The 17,816-nt window shown below is 34.7% G+C and overlaps 1 protein-coding gene across 2 annotated transcripts in view; it reads right to left on the bottom strand.

Annotated features, from left to right (window-relative positions):
* The window catches only part of LOC123309866 (tumor necrosis factor receptor superfamily member wengen), a 112,850-nt gene that overhangs the window by 62,530 nt on the left and 32,504 nt on the right, over positions 1-17,816 (bottom strand). The gene's annotated exons all lie outside the window — the stretch shown is intronic.

A 17,816-nucleotide genomic window follows, 5' to 3' on the forward strand; every position in this document is an offset into this window, starting at 1 on the left:
TAAAGAATAGGTTTTAGAATCTACACTTCATGAGATATTCAACTGAAATTCGGCATAAATATTATTTATTTATGTATTTATTTATTTCACCTATAAAGCACTTATCTACAGGTAATCAAATACCCACAAAGATGTGTTAACACTATGTGACATGCCAATTTCGATAGCAAATCTACATAGGGTGATATTTTTTCTGGAACAATGTCGCCTGTATTCTTAACTTTTTTTTTGGTGAGCCACTTCTAATTTAAAAAAAACGTAAAAAGAAGCTTTGTTGTTATGTTGTTGTACTAAACATTGTGGTCTCTTGTAGTTTTGTGGTATCTGCTACCGATTTCGAGAAAAAATTTTGAACTATTCTCTCGAAATCTTCAGAAAAATCTAAATTGTCATAAAAATTCAGTTAGCATACTCCATTCACATTTATTTTAGCAGTCGGTTGGCCATGAAATAATTTTCTCAAGTTTTTGTAACTAGAACGAGGTAAGGTTGGTACTCATGAAATGTCGTTAATGTCATAACGCCGTTGCCACAACTAATATCAATTTTTATTACGAAAATGCCGAAAGTGATTGAAAATAGAGACAGGGTTTCAGGAAGTGCTATTTAGAATTCAGGTCCGCTCATTCAAATAGTTATACCCTGATATTCTAAAATCCACAATACGTCAGATGGTAGCGAACATATTCAATGTAAGAGAATTAATATATACCTAATGTTTCATCTGAATCTAAACGACTTATATTTCAGCTGAATATTTCCACAATCAAAAAGATTGTGAATGAAGAGGACGACAAAGAATATCCTTCTATTGGAAGACCCAAGAAAGTGGTGGCATTTGAGAATCTTATGTTTGATTGAATTAATGCGAAAAGTTTACTACAGAATTTTCGATGAATTTCATCGTAGAATAAGTTTCCGAAAATTGATTTTTCTATTTTTAATTTGACTTGTCCCATATATTGTAAATTTCTTAAGGTACCAATAAATACCTAATTATTATTATATCAATGTATTTGGATGAATAGCCACAAATACGCGTCAGTTGTCCTGTTAATTGTTTATTCATGTAAAATTTTTGTTCAAAGGTTGAGTTCATCTTGACTTGAAACTTCCTTTAATTCCTTTTATTTATATTGATGCAAGATAATTTTTGTTGAAGAATTTAACATTCTTGTAATTATCTGTTAATTCCTTCGGGTGATACCCATTCCCAACCACTGCATCATATACATTTCATCTTCGGGTTAATATTTTTGAAATCTACAACTGATGTAACGTATTCAAAGTTTAGCCAAAGAAGATAACGAACATTAACTCTCCTCAAGCTTGTACATATTATGATATTATACTGATCTCTTGTATTTTCCATGCAAATAACTGGATTTGGTATGCCATCAATCAGTTTGTATAAACTTCAATTATGTTCGTCACATGTTTTCCGAAGAGGTTCGATATTGTGATAAAATGCGTAATAACAGAAACTTTTTCGTAGAACGGGCAACATAGCGCTGATTTAAAACCCAAACATTTTTTGACCAGCTTCATAACCCCACATTTTCGTACTATACAGAGTGAAATGTGCCAAATTTCCATGGTCAACCGAGTGCTGAAATAAAAGTGAATGGAGTATAAGTAAGGGGTGGTGAATAAATTCATTGTTAGTTTTAACACATTAAATTGAACTCGGTATTTCTAATAATATATGTATTTTCGCAACTTGTTTTGATACCAACCCAAAAAATCAAACTTCAACCCCCTGTATTTCGAAAAAGAAAAGTTTGCGATCCCATGTTTATGGGAATTTTTTTCTTAAAATTGCTCAAGTCTTAAGTTAATATGTTTTGAAAAATTCAATTATTGCCGAACATTCATTGGATAGCTTTTTAATTTTTTTTATGTAGGCATGTTCGGACAAGCCATTTTACAAAGTTATATGTAAACCAGCAACAATATTAAACATAAATAAACGAGTAAATAAATGAAAATAATATTAAATATAGAAAAATGATTAAACAAAAATTAATTAGTGGAAAGCATCAGGAGATCTGAAATAATTTTTCAATTGAAAGATTGAAACATGAAAAAGATCTATCCCTATCTATATAATGATATAATATCATATAAGGTATCCAGAGTCTCCATACGAGTTCTGAATAAAAATGTAATATGCAGGAAAACACTGGAATATCAATAGCTAGATTATATGTGCATGGGTCTACTGTAATGTATTCTCTTGTGTACTTAGCCTCTGATTTACTATGACAATAGTTGATTTTTGTTGCATTTTAATTGCCATTTAGTGAATATTGAAGGTACAAGAAACACATTTGAAAGCAATGAATCAACAGAATCATTGTCTACTCATGATTAAATCTAGGATAATTGGATAAGTTTGAGATATTCCTATCCTACCTAAAAAGTTTTGGGTATACCTAGTTAGAATCATGACTATCTTGTTAGAGACAGTAAAATAAAACAAAAATATGAAAAAGTCAAGGTGAATTTTTATGCTGTCAGTTCTTTATTGAAGGCGCAAGTTCCGAATTTTCGAGATGGACCAGAGTGTTGTTGACACTGTCATCGTTCTCGAGGACCATGTTCATCAACATGCAGTTCTAATATACGAGTATATCCAATATTGACATATGGCATGCATATAGAGTTTCAAGGGAACGGATCCTTTTTCGGAAACTGACCTGCCGTTCATTAGACATTCCTCGTATTCTGTTGCGAGGTGTTTCGAATTTTCCCACGATATTAGTGTCTAGAGTACACTCTGAATTAGTGCTACGCCAAACCATTCAAGTTTTAATCAGAAATTCAAAACTGAAGACAAACGAGGACGTTTACAAAAGCATGAAGAAGTACTTAAATGTTGTAAGATCATTGATGTTATTTTATTACTTTGACGCTTTTGTTCATAAAAGAATAATTGAACTAAAACTTCTCGGAAAATCTCGTATTATTAAATAAATACGAGGATATATAGAAAAATTCTTAGCCTACTATAGAACCAAACAAAATTTCAATGTCATTAATTTTATTATTCAACATAATTCTCCTCTTAATTGGATACATTTATTACAGCTAAACTGCAACGTCTCTAGACCTTTAAAAAAATGTTTCTTCTTGCTCTGCAAACCAGACCTCCACAGCTTTCATTACCTCCTCGTTGGAAGAGAATTTACAACCTTTTAAACTTTTTTCAGTTGAGGAAAGAGATGATAGTCGGATAGAGCCAAATCTGGTGAATAAGGGGGGTGTTCTATAGTAATTCAAAACCTAAATCACGAAGTTTTTGCAACATGAGATTTGTGTGTAGGGGCGTTGTACTGCAAAAACAAAACACCTTTGGATAGCTTTCCAAGTCTTTTCTCTTTAATTTTTTTTCGTAATGTGGTCAATAATGTCGAATAGCAATCTCCGGTTATTGTTCTACCCTTATCCAAAAAATCAATCATGATTATTTTGGACACAAAACTTATTAAGTCTTTGAGAACCAAAGTGTCGTCATTCCATCGATTGTTGCTTTGTTTCTGCTTCGTAGAGATGTACCCAGGTCTCATCCATAGTAACAATTCGGTTAAAGAAGTCTACATCGTTTTTAAATCGAGCACAGATCGAACGCGATGCCTCTATCCTTGCACCCTTTTGGTCATCATTCAAACATTTGGAGATCCATTTTGCAGCAATTTTTCTAATGTTCAAATTGACGTGAACTATATGATGAACGCGTTCGTATGAAATATTCAGTGCTTCAGATATCCGTTTTAGCCCAATTCGACGGTCTGATAAAATCATGTCATGAACTGCACCGAAATTTTCGGGGACTGACACAGAAACTGTCCTTCCCGATCGGTCATCATCTTCAATGGAAAATATACCTCTTTTGGATCTTGCAGTCCAATTTTTCACGGTCGCATACGAAGGACATTGATCACCAAGGGTGTAAGCATATCTTCGTAAATCTGTTTACCTCTTGACCCTTTTAAATACAGGTACTTGATGATGGCTCGATACTCCAATTTTTCGATTCTCACAATTTCGGTCGACATCTTCTTTCTTTTAATTTATTGCGTAACTCTGGTTTACTCTTTCGACCACAAACTTCACACTGAAAAACTCTGATGTGCTACTTTCATCAAGCATACAGCAATGTGTGTTTCCATGACCTATTTGTGTCCTACCATAATATCATTCTGGGTGCGCCCAGGCCCGGACTGGCCAGGTCCGCAGGTCCGCGATCGCGGAGGGCCCCCGGCCTGAGGGGCCCCCACTAACGTAGATAAAGATAATAGATGAAGTAGCTTCAACAAGTGAGTTGCTCACAAAGAAGCTGTTACTTCAGGCCAAGGGGAGTAAAATGTTGAGGCATCTTAGTTAAGCCCCTTTTATTCCAGTATCACAGCATTGTAAACTGTTAAACACACAGATTTGTTTTTAATTTTAGTATTATTCACTAATCACATCACTAAAATCTGTTTTTCATTATTTTTATTACAAAAATTATTTTCACCTATTTCATTCATACATTTGGTGTGGCTACAATACTGCATTTTAGAACTAGAAACAGATTACATATATGATTTTCACATAAAATGAGTGGTAAACCACGACACGTGTTTTGTGATCACAATAAGATCTTCAGGTTGTTGAGGGTAAACTGAAAAATTTGGTACCGAACGAGGAGATTTATAGACAAATACAGGTTTTTTTTACGGTGAGGCTTTCACAAGCATTTTCAATGCGTTTTCTTTTTAGTTCGTCAGCACTATCCACTTCACCGTCACTGTACACTAATGTTTGCAAATGATCCCAAAGGAAGAAATCACAGGGGTTGAGATCTGGGGAAAGAAATGGATCCGCCATGTTTTATCCACCTATTCGGGAACCCATTATTTAAATAATTTCGAACGTTTCTTCGAAAGTGGGGTGGTGCTCCATCCAGTAACAACCACATTCTCTGTCGAATATTTTGAGGAACATTTTCAAGTAATCCTGGCAAATTTTTCTGGAGAAAATGGAGACAGTCTTCACCTGACATTCGTGGTGGTGGAAAAAATAGCCCAATAAGCATTCCACGCAGGAGTCCGATTCAGACATTCAAGGAAAACCTTTGCTGAAAATCTGTTCTTCTGATAGCGTGAGGGTTTTCTGTAGACCATACATGGGTATTGTAGAAATTGTTTACTCCATTTCTGGTGAAAGTGGCTTCGTCAGTAAACAGAATGAATGTTGTTAGATATTGCTGATTTAAAAGCCACAGGCAGAATTCTTTTCTTCGAGTATGATCTTCTGGTTGGAGTGCTTGAAATTTCGTGAAATGGTATATAGGGGTACAGTTGCTCTTGTCTTAGTGTCTTTCAAACTCTACTGTGGCTCACTCCGACAACCCTGGCTATGGATCTAGTACTTGTTGTCGGTTGTTCCTCAACTATGTCCAGAATTTGCTCCTCGATTTCTGCCATTTTCGATGTTACAGGCCTGCAAACATTTGCTCCCCGGGATTAGTGCAAACTTCCAGTATCCCTACATATTTGCACCAAGTTTATGAACACTCCGAAAATTCACAAAAATCTTACGCTGACTCTGACAGTTTCCAGTATACTTTTCGCCGGCACAAGCCTACGCATAAAAGTATGGTTTCGATAGAGCGTCAGATGCATGCAGTGGCTGCAGAATGTGACTACCCATATGCAATTACCAAGCTGCAGTCACATTCTGTAGCACTGTAGCATCGCATCCGAAGCACTACCGAAATCATACCTTGAGCCCTGGTGAATATTTTATATAAATGATTTTTGGTACCATGACTTATTTTGAGGAGTTCTTTTACCTGTCAAAAAAAAAGCCTCACCTTTGAGAACACCCTGTATTTAACTCTCTAATCTTAAAAAATATAGAGGGGGCGGGGGTAGTTTCCAGAACATCAGAACATTCAGAGCAATTTCAGGATTTTTTCGTCTGCTTAGTTGCTAATATGAAACAAACAAGCAAACCAAAAATCCTGTCAAAAAAAAATTGTATGCGAAAGGAATAAAAAAACAACTCGTTGAAATCTAGGGAAAGATGATAGTTTTCGATATCATTATGCATTTATAGAAGGTTTCCTTTGCTATATTATTGACCGATCATCCGATTGGTACCTATTTTGTAATTGATCTGAACGTTCCGAAAATTACCATTACCCCTCTAGTCCGATTTTCACCAACTCTGAAATGAAATTGCTCAGAATGTTCTGGAAACTGTCACTGCCCCCTGTAGATTTTTAGAATAGATTAAAACGCTTGTTTAAATATCTTCTCGTTCGATACCACTTATTTCAGTTTACCTTTACCCACCTAAAGATGGTATTGTGATAGCGGAACGAGTGTCGTGATTTGACAACCCTTTTTTGTGAAAATCATATAATCTGTTTTTAGTTCAATTTTGGATGTATCGGCCACATCAATTCAATACTCCACTTTCATTTTTAACACCTTTGTAATTATTGACAGTTCTACAGAATGTGTTTTCTAGTGGTATCTTAAAAATACTGTGAATTTCTAATTTTAATAAAAAAAAAAGTCAATAAAAGTCGAAAACCATAATATTCGCATAAATACCTAGCGTAAAAATGCATTTTCATTGTTTTCAAGTCCTTTTCAAAAATTTTCCGGGTAGAGCCACGGACCCCCCATATGGGGCCCCTTAATAGGTCTCAGCTGAGGGCCCCAAGTGGTCCCAGTCCGGGCCTGGGTGCGCCACTGTTGGCCTATAGGTAAACCTTAAAAAATAATCATTGTTACGTTGAAATTGGACGTTTTAACAAGTTTCATACTGCCAGTCCATAAAGGTTTATGAACGATTTGGAAAATGTCATTCAATCAAGGACTGCTGTTGTAGTTTAGTTTTGTTTGTCGTTTGAAGATAAGCCAAGAGAATTGGGTCATTTGCAAATGCTTCAATAACTCTAAAAATATATTTGCTTCGAGAACAACGTTCAATTTGTATGGTTAAGAAAAAGATGAGGTTTTTCTTGTCTTAAAAGTAAGTAAGTAAGTAAGTTGTATTCAACTGATACTGAGTTTACTTGAATGTAGGTACTATTGGTTTTTAAATTATGTAAGATACCAAGCAAGAGGATGAATAATACAGGTAGTCGCAACTTTTATCAGTAGGCACACGATTGATTTTTATTGATCCCTTATCCCTTTTCTAAATCAAGGGGTTTTCCTTATCCCTGTTATGGGGTTGCAGTTACGGGGATGCAAAGAGCGGAAAAGTTGTTCCCCCTCGAATAAAAAATTGATGGGTCCGAGCGATTTTCCACATTTCATTTCAAGGCAGGAAAATCGACGAATTTAGTCTTCGTTGGACCATACTGTATTTCCTCAAATAAGAATCTTTAGTAGGGGAAGTGGAGCACTAATCAATAAACGTGCAATATCAAACAAAAATATGAATGTTTCTAGAAAAATACATTTCGTAGCAGTTAGTAAAGATGGTATAAACTTTATATAGCTTCTGAATCTAGTGAGACTTGAGACTTTTTTGAGACAGCCAAATTTTGAATTCACGGTCACTGCAGGGTCAAGTTCAGAAATTTGAATGGTAACGACGATCAGTAAGTCTTATCTGCTAGAAAGTCTACAACTCCATATTTATTTCGACATTCAGAGTATAGTCTTAGTGACAATATGGCTACTGTGAGGAAAATATACAAATTTCAAGATCTATATTCCTATTACGGTTCAAAAAGATTCTGCTTGAACATAACATATTCGAGTTTCAAGATTAGTTCGTTGAAGTACAATTCATGCTCGTGATTAAATGATTTTCCATTGAGCTGAGATCAAGTGGTTCAATTGATATGTTTCTCTCCATTAATTATGGAGGTCAAGAATCAAATATTGGTAAGTAGAGTAAAAGTGAAGAGCACCAATAAATGAGGATCTTTGAATTTCAATGTTTCAAAAGTCTCAATAGTCAATATTCAACTGAAGATGAAAAGAAAATTTTATGACCTAAGTACCGAAGATTTTGAGACTCATGATTTGAAGCCCTGCCTTGTAAGTTCATTCTTCTGTTGCAAATGAACACAATGAATGCTGAAATAGAAAATGAAAAAAAAATTGTCCATAGACTCTCAGAGAAGCACGTCATCCTCATCCATCCTCACATATTTTGTGTTTTATTTCACATTTTTTCATTGTTGGATGCCTTTGTTACTCTAGCTTGGTAGTTCTTTTAGAATTTTTGTTTAAGATAACTTTTATATTATGACATCTACTTTTTAGGTGCCTAAACAGGACAAGTTATCTTGCCTAAACGAATTGCACTCAGACAAGAAATGAAAAACAGTTGTGGAGCAGATCAATTTTCAATCCCAAACAAACCAGTAGACCAGAATTGCTAATTTCATGAAGTTCATTTCAGATCTTCATTCTTCATGTTGAATTGATTGAATTGAATTGAATTGAATTGAAGCCTAATGACCATGGCAAGTGTATGTTGGTTAACGAAACTTTCATTCAAATTTGACAATTTGTAGGTTTGAAATCGAAAAGGTAACTGTGAAGAGAATTTGATGATTGTCATTGACAATCATGCATTTCTTTATGCATGAGAATGTGTTTTATTTTTTTAACCGGAAACGGTGCCTCGTACAGAAATAAGTCAAAAGACCAAATTTGCTCCAAATTAAATAAGGATTTGAATAGTAATTTTTATTGTCGGAAAAACCAGTGGCGTATCATTTTTTATCTGAAAATATTCATTCTCGCTGCAGTACGGACGCCACTGGTAGAATAAAAAAGAAATGATATTATGCAAAAAGTGCTCCTTGACGCTCAAAACCTATTTCTCAAATTTCATAAAAATATTTCAAACAGTGTGAGAGTTATTAAGGAAAAACATTTTTATTTCTACAATTTCAACACCCCGTATCTCGGAGAGGAAACATTTCTCGACATATGTTTATATGACAAACTAGGGCTTATTTTTGATGTAGAATACGTGGTTAAAATTTCTTGGTTACGATCTGGACCACCCTGTATATAGCAACTCAAATGTGACAAAATTGAACAAAACAAGGGAACTTTGATTTCTTTTCTTCTTTGGTGATTTCTTCGTGGAAATAACGTAAATAAAAAATCGGCATATTTCCTACTGCCAATGCGCCGCTTGTATCTATTCGGCATTGTCCCAAGTCACCCTATGAAACAACAAAATAAATGAATGAGATCCATGTTCCCGTTTGATTCGTAAACAACCTTATTTCATGACATATCTTATATATAATATCCCAATATCCCACATATCCAGAAAAAAATTACACATGAACAAAGTGAAACGCATGTACAGAACACTAGAAAGTATAAGGGGTCATAAAAAAACGCGCTTTTACTCTCCTGAATTCGTTAATTTTTCCTGTCAATTCAAACGCTCTGGTCACGACAAACTCAACAGGAATTAATTGTTAAACTAACCGAAAAGACGTTACACAATCTTATAAAATTGTCCCTTCACTGATAAATGGTAAGAAACAAAGAAATCTGCAAGGGGGTAATTGTCCCAAGTTACAGGACTGTTCCAAGTCACCCGAATCTACCGGTATAGCAGAAATTCCCTTCATCCGTCAGTACTCTGGGAGGGAGTAATATTGATGAATCATTCCATTACTTCCTGACTTCTTAGAAAATTGGGAAGATAAAAAGAACTCCATCTCCTGTTCCTCTGCTAAACCAAGCATCTTTGAAGTATCGATATTCATCAAAACATACACAGCATGACAGCCGAAGCCAAAGAAGCTATGAGTTCTTCTGCGAACTCTCGGCAATATCTACATCAACGGGGAAATTTTCTTGTATAAAGGCATTCACATCTCGCAGTGAAACTAAAAATAAAGCAGGTTTATTTTCTTTCGTGCCGATGCGAACCAAAACAATTTGAATGTTGTTTTATACACATCGATAATATCTTCACAGAAAAGGAATATGTGCTGTTGAAATGTATGTTACGAATGTGGGAGAGAGGACAAAGAAATATACAAATGGGGGGACTGAATCCAAGTAATTGAAACACGAGCCTATTTAATGAGCATTTCTCTCAAGACATCGTTAAATTCAGCAGAATATCTGTTTTGATTTAATCCCGCACGAGCAACACTGTAAATGATTGAAAATTATGTTGTACAGACAGCAGAATATGCAAGGTATACGTACACAAGACTATCTAGAGCCATACCAAAAATTTTTTTAAATAAACTTTAGTGAAAACCCTTAAGGTGTGGAACCCATGATTTGAAGAGAAATTTTCAGATGACACAGATCAAGAAATCGAAATTCGAATGACTTAACCGGGTTAAACCTGTCAGTGAGCTTGGAATATAGTCCATTCAAGAATGATTGACATCCCAGTTGACCTTGAAAGTCCAGACGCAACAATATATGGTCACAAAAGATCTTCAATAATTTCTGTAGTTTCAATCACAGAACTGGAATATATGATTATAACCTAAAAAACTATTTGTAAAGAAGAAATATTCAAATTCAGCTCACATGACACCGCTATAATATCTCTCCGCATGCTGAATTTTGAAATTGTTAGTATTGTATTGAAGCCTAATTGTGAATTTGAGACTGGGCGTAAATTTCAGTTTATTTAGTGAAACATGTGCTTTTATCAACCGTCCGAAGCATTGAACAGAGGATAGAACATTTAGTTAGGTGAAATGTGCTTTTTGTCTCTCCATGAATACTCACTTCTTTAAACATATATCCACAACTATTCATTTTCATGTCAAAAACGAAAATTACAAAACTTTGAGTTTTTTACGCAGAATAAGATTCTGTAAAGAAAAATGTATATTCCTCATTAAAAAAATCTACTTGACCTTGAAATAACTGCATTCAAATAAGTCTGAGAAAATTTAATTTGAAATATTTTTTGATCCAGGCTCTTCATAAGGAGTTACGAGGATATATTGAGAAATTCTTAGCCTACTATAGAACCAAACAAAATTTCAATGTCAAAATATTTTATTACTTAACATATTTCCCTCTTAATTGGATACATTTATTACAGCGAACCTGGCAACGTCTCTAGACCATTCAAAAAAATGATTCTACTTGCTCTGCAAACCAGACCTCCAAAACTTTTATTACCTCCTCGTTGGAAGAAAATTTACGACCTTTTAAACTTTTTTTCAGTTGAGGAAAGAGATATTAGTCGGATGGAGCTAAATCTGTTGAATAAGAGGGGTGTTCTAGTAATTCAAACCCTAAATCACGAATTTTTTGCATGGCAACATGAGATTTGTGTGCAGGGGCTTTGTCCTGCAAAAACAAAACACCTTTGGATGGCTTAACTTTTTAATTTTTCCCGTAGAGTGGTTAGTAATGTCGAATAGTAATCTCCGGTTATTGGTCTACCCTTATCCAAAAAATCAATCATGATTATTCCATGGCAATCCCAAAAAACTAAAGCAAGAACTTGTCCAGCAGATTTTTGGACACGAAACTTCTTAGGTCTTGGAGAACCAGATTGTCGCCATTCCATCGATTGTTGCTTTGTTTCTGGATCGTAGAAATGAACCTAAGTCTCATCCATAGTAACAATTCGGTTTGAGAAGCCTACATCGTTTTCAAATCGAGCACAGATCGAACGCGATGCTTCTACCCTTGCACGCTTTTGGTCAACATTCAAACATATGGGTATCCATTTTGTAGCAATTTTCCTCATGTCCAAATTGTCGTGAACTATATGATGAGCGCGTTCGTATGGGATATTCAGTGCTTCAAATATCAGTTTTAGCCCAATTCGACGGTCTGATAAAATCATGTCATGAACTGCATCGATATTTTCGGGGACTGACACAGAAACTGGCCTTCCAGATCGGTCATCATCTTCAATGGAAAATTTACCTTTTTTGAAGCTTGCGGTCCAATTTTTCACGATCGCATACGAAGGACATTGATCACCAAGGGTATTAAGCGTATCTTCGTAAATCTGCTTACCTCTTAACCCTTTTAAATACAGGTACTTGATGATGGCTCTATACTCCAATTTTTCGATTTTCACAATTTCGTTGGACATCTCCTTTCTTTTAATTTATTGCGTATCTCTGGTTTACTTTTTCGACCTCAAACTTCACACTGACGCTGCTAATGAGTTATTGTTCGTTGCTATGGTAACGCAATATTTTTGTTATGCCTGGAACTGATCTAGGCTAACTAGATATCAATAGATCCTCGTTTATCAGTGGAGCTTTTAAAACGGGTCACCCAATATAGGGCTTCGCCAGGAACTCCAGGGAGCTTTGATGCATACACCATATAGTCCGGACCTGGCACCAAGCGATTTCCATGTTTATCTTGTATGGGAAACTTCCTCAGTGATAAGAAATTGGCAGCAACAAAAGATTATGAAAATCGGTTACAAGAGTTTTTCGCATATAGAGACCAAAACTTCTGTGAAAGAGACATCATGAACATTAAAAATGGGGAAAAATTAGAGAACTGAACTGTGAATATATGACTTAAAGCAGACAATCCAAAACATTACAAATTGAGTCTTTAAGTTCACGAAAAATAACGGATTTCTTCTTCCCCTATCTATTACGTTGACATAAAGTATTTTCTCAATATGGACCTAAGGATAATATCCTCGAAAGGTAACATGTTATAGAGAAATACCCTGAAGAATTCAGACAATAAATTGAAGAATCGATCTATATAGAAACCAATAAGAATAAGAAGTAAAAGAAAATCAACTTCGACAACATACAAATGTTAAAATGAATACCTTGGCCGATGAAATTGCGTTTCTATTCCAATAACAGTTTGTTGGATTAAAGGGGAGGCAAAAAACATAATATAGAGCAATATAAGACGGATTCCAAGACGAATTGCTTCCTTATTTACACAGTCGTCCAGTCTCTCGTCAGTTACGAAAAACGTACTGAACAAAACGCTTCCTATGTACAAAAGAAATAATGTTCACCATTCAGGGCTTCCTATTCACAATCGATTACAAATGAATCACAGTTCTTCTTCCTATCTAACTGGGAAAATGGTAAATAAAGACTGAGTAGCCTGGTGCGCGCCAAGATTGAGATTTCGACATCGAAAAAACTCTGCAGCAGTGCTCGGAGAAACGGTAACGTGATTTAATTACCATCTATCTGCAATGCCTTCAAGTTTGCCAATTCGCTTCCTTGTTTCGACGTTACAATTAATCCGATTCGAATTCAAACCGCTGAAAACTGGCGAATTTCGAACAGTTCATTCGCAGCGAAGCAGGAAAAATTCTCGCCATTGCCGTAGATTGTTCCACGGCTCATTGGGATTAAAACATGCGAAAGTTAAAATGGAAAAGTTTCGACAATGGAAATATGGCTTTCTCCGTTATTTGCCAAAGGATTACCGGAAAATTGACTTAATTTTTCTGGGCAATCGCACTGGTCCAGTTGTACGTTTCAGAGCCATGACACTAATTACAAAAAAATAAATCAACGTTGAATTTAGGCTTACTACCAGCTCTCACGTGAACTCATTGCCGATTTACTTGGACAGGGACCCCATTAAGATAGCAGAACCAGTTTCGAATTTTGGATTTTTTTGCTGCCATAATTTAAGGCTAATTTTTTACCCCAATTAAGAATTTTTTGCTCCCCAATTTTTGAAGAAATTTGGGGCTAGCAGAACCTAGAAGCTCGCTTCCACAATGCCAATATTCCAAATTGTAGGTTTAGTTTCCAGCAATAGAATAATATTCTCGTATTTCATGTGCCAATTAACGAAACCACAATCAGTATCAAATTAAGACAATTTTCTATATTTAAAACTGGAATTAACATTCCAAACATTACAGCAATCAATCCCAATCAAACATCCTGTATAGTATTACAAATGATATGATATATAGAGTCATTCGGGGTAACTGAGCGCAGAGGGTAAGTGTGCGCAGTGCCGTATATCTCGACTATGCAGTGTATGAAAGAGAGGTTCATTTGGGTGAAGCAAGAGCGCAGAATCCCCAGATTAGTTTTTCTTAGGAGTGTGCCGTGCGACGTTTCCTTAACTTTTTATTTGCAATCAATCAAATTCACTAGTTTTCTTGTTAATTTTCAGCATCTCTGCAAATTCTGCCAGGTCCAAGTTTCGATCATGGGCATATTAATCTAAATATATAATAAAAAATTTTAGGTTCTCTTAGCTGCTCAACTCTATAAGAACGTCAATTTAAATTTTGGCTTACTAGGGAAAGTTTGCGCGGGTAACTGTGCGCATAGATTCATTATATGGGCATTAGTTCAGTGAGGAATAAATTATGACATTGTTGATTTTCTTGGTTAAGACTCGATCAATATTGTCCTATTTGTTCAGAAAAATATGAAGAGCCACCAACAGGGGAATGTATCAAGTGTTGTGTTCACCAGGAATGGTGGCATGAACAATAATGCACTGCTTATAAAAAGGCGCTTCTGTATTGACAATAAACAGCATTTCTCTAATATTGTAACATTTTGATGACATTATTTTGTAATTTGTTTTGATTGTGTGGTTCACTAAGCACTGCGTTCACTTACCCCGTGAGGGTGCGCACACTTACCCGCAATACGGGGCATGTGAACGCACTCCGACTTTAACCATTAAATTTCTTTTTGCGGAAAGAAAACGTTTTTGTTTGTTGGCTTTTTGATGTTTTCTTATAGATTGGAAAATTCTCTATCTTATGAATATGTTTTAATTTTCCTAGCTTCAACATTTGAAACAGGATATGGCTTGAAAGGCGAAAGTGCGCACAGTTGCCCCGAATGACTCTAATGATTTGCTATCAGCAGATAGATTTGTATCGTCGAAGAAAATTTTCGAGAAATCATTTACAACAAGAAGAATTGGGGTTATGTTTTAGTTTTTTCGATTTAATATTATAAAATATCTTGTATTCGTATTCGAGATAATTAGAAAATATGTCATTGTTAATGGATCATTAAGCTAAAAGAATCACTCTCGAATTTTGGATTTTATTGCGGCCATAATTTTAGGCTAATTTTATACCCCAATTAAAAATTTTTTGCTCCCCAATTTTTGGAGAAATTTTGGGCTAGCAGAACCTAGAAGCTAATAGAACTTTTAGCCGAAATCTGACAAAATATCATAATTTTAGGCTCATTTTAGGCTCTCATTAGCAATAAGCTTTTTTTTAAGTGTTTTGCTGGCTTGACGGTTTAGCTAACAGAACCTTCTTTTTTAAATAAAAAATTATTCATGGAAATCCGAAGTAGATTCAAATGAGCCTTATGGGCCTGACTAATTATGTAGGTAATCATATATATTTTAAAAACAATTGGTTATCGATGTAATCTTGTTGGCAAGCTTTGAGCTTTCAGATCTAGCAATTTCTCTCACAATGGGAGGACAAAAAACTTTTTACTTGGGTAAAAAATTAGCTTGAGGTTAGCCTGAAAATATGATGTAATCACATTCTGGATAAACAATCGATTATCGGTTTTTTCCGGCTAGCGACGGGTTGGGCTAAAGGAACCCCTAATTTCTCCAATAATTGGATAGCAAAAAAATTCTCACTAGGGTAATAAATTAGCCTAAAATTAGTCTGAAACTATGGTGTGATCAGATTCTGGATAAATATTGTATTAGCGGTTTGGTTCTGCTAGCTTGACGGTAAACCTAGCAGAACCTTTTTTTCAAAACTCATTCAAGGAAATCCGCAGTAGATTCAAATGAGAGGCTAAAATGAGCCTAAAATTCTGATGTCAGATTTCAACTAAATGTTCTATAAGCTTCTGGGTTCTTCTGCTTAACGTTAAGCTAGCAAAACCCCCAATTTCTCCAAAAAAAAATTTAAATTGGGGTAAAAATTAGCCTAAAATTATGGCCGCAAAAAGTGGTTCTGCTAGGGGTTGGACAGGGTTAGTATTTGACTCGTGAAAATTATTCAACAGTAGATTCTTGAGGTCGAAAGAAACACTCTTTTCCTTTACCATTTTTTCCGAATCGGCTCGGTTTATAAGATACAGGCTGTTGAAAAACCATAAAAAATGTTATTTCTATAGTTCTACCTACCGAACGGTTTCATCGAATGAAAGGAATTTCGGAAAATAGTTTTTCATTTACTTGATGCATCTTTATCCAACAAAAGATGTCACCTACGTCTTCCAGTTTTCTCATTATGACCATTAAGTACCATGAAAAAACCAAAAATTCAAAGAACCTGACCTTTGAAACTAAGTTGGACCATGTCTAATGAATATTTGAACGTTTTGTGAAATAAAAGTATTCTTTATATTTTTACGTATAGTGCGCCGTTTTCGAGTGATTTGATGTGAATAATTAAAAAATATCTGTGATATTCGGGAAATTGGGTACTTTGACCGCATGAAACTCTTCTTAAAAAGATCCACAGTTTCCGAGATTCGTATTCGGGACACACAATTCTAAGCGCAAAAATAATTTTTGGTTTATTTATTCAATCCATTATTGTATATTCGTAAATTTATTTGACTTTCCATTAACCTCCCAAGCATGAACAAAAACAAAGAAATCGAATCGAAAGTGGATGAAAACATTATTTCCTTTCCATCAATAAAAATAAATTTTGTTTATACCTTCATCATACGAGAGGAATTCTCTGAAAACTCTTTCAATTCATCATCGTATCGAAAATTTACGACTCTGAGAAGAAATGAAATGAATACGAGTTCAATATCGCCACGGCCATTTTATCGTATTGACGTCAAGTTCCTTGAATATTCGGAAATAGAATTCTTGAGAAAAATTCAAGTTCGCTTTCGTCAATGCAATCTCGTAAGTTTGATTATAAATAGCAGGATTGGAAAGGAATAAGTCAATAAAAATTTAATTTCATGAGAGTGCTGAGAAGCAACATATTGAGACAAATGTTTTTTAGAATTGAATAGAAGAAGGAAATGCCTAATTTCCTTCGAATATGAATACATTTTGGAAGATTCAGTGCTCCTTCAGACCTGCTCAATATTTTAGTCAATATGCGAAGTTGTGTATTTCAACAAAAATAATACAAACAAAAAGGCAACAATAAGAATCAAATTAGGAGATATTGAATTCTATAGATAATGTGATGATATTTGAGATCCATAATTTTAATATTTAATATTTTCACCCTATATGTGAATAAACCTTGTAGTTGTAAAAAGAGTAGGTAATCTTGTAGTGAAAATCATGTGACTGAAGAAAAATTATGAATATAGTTCCAACGTCTCTGAATGTTCTTGCTCGAAAATAACCTAGATATTATCCTCAAATTCTTCTCCAAGCAATTTATCAAAAGTTCAAAGCAAAACAGAATTTCTATTTTTAAACATGTTGGAAAAATTACAAATATAAATGTGTACTGATTGAATCTCGCTTCCACATTGCCAATATTCCAAATTGTAGGTTTAGTTTCCAGTTGGCAATCAATCCCAATCAAACATCCTGTATAGTATTGCAAATGATATGAGACCCAAACAAGTATATAATGAAATGATATCAGCAGATAGATTTGTATCGTCGATGAAAATTTTGGAGAAATCGTAAACAACAAGAAGAATTAGCGTTATGTTGTAGTCTTTTCGATTTAATATTAGAAAATATCTCATATTCAAGATGATTAGAAAAAATGTCATTGGGAATTTTGGTTAATGGATCAACAAAAAATTATAGTTCGATAAAAAAGTTAATCTAATAAAGAAAGAAACATGAAATAAATATTGAAACGAAAGTAAAAATTGTGAATGGTTGTCTCATCAAAGTATTCAGCAAAGCATGTCAGAAAGCATAGTGAAGATT

The sequence above is a fragment of the Coccinella septempunctata genome, chromosome 3 (genome assembly GCF_907165205.1).
Source record: "Coccinella septempunctata chromosome 3, icCocSept1.1, whole genome shotgun sequence".
NCBI lineage: Eukaryota > Metazoa > Arthropoda > Insecta > Coleoptera > Coccinellidae > Coccinella > Coccinella septempunctata.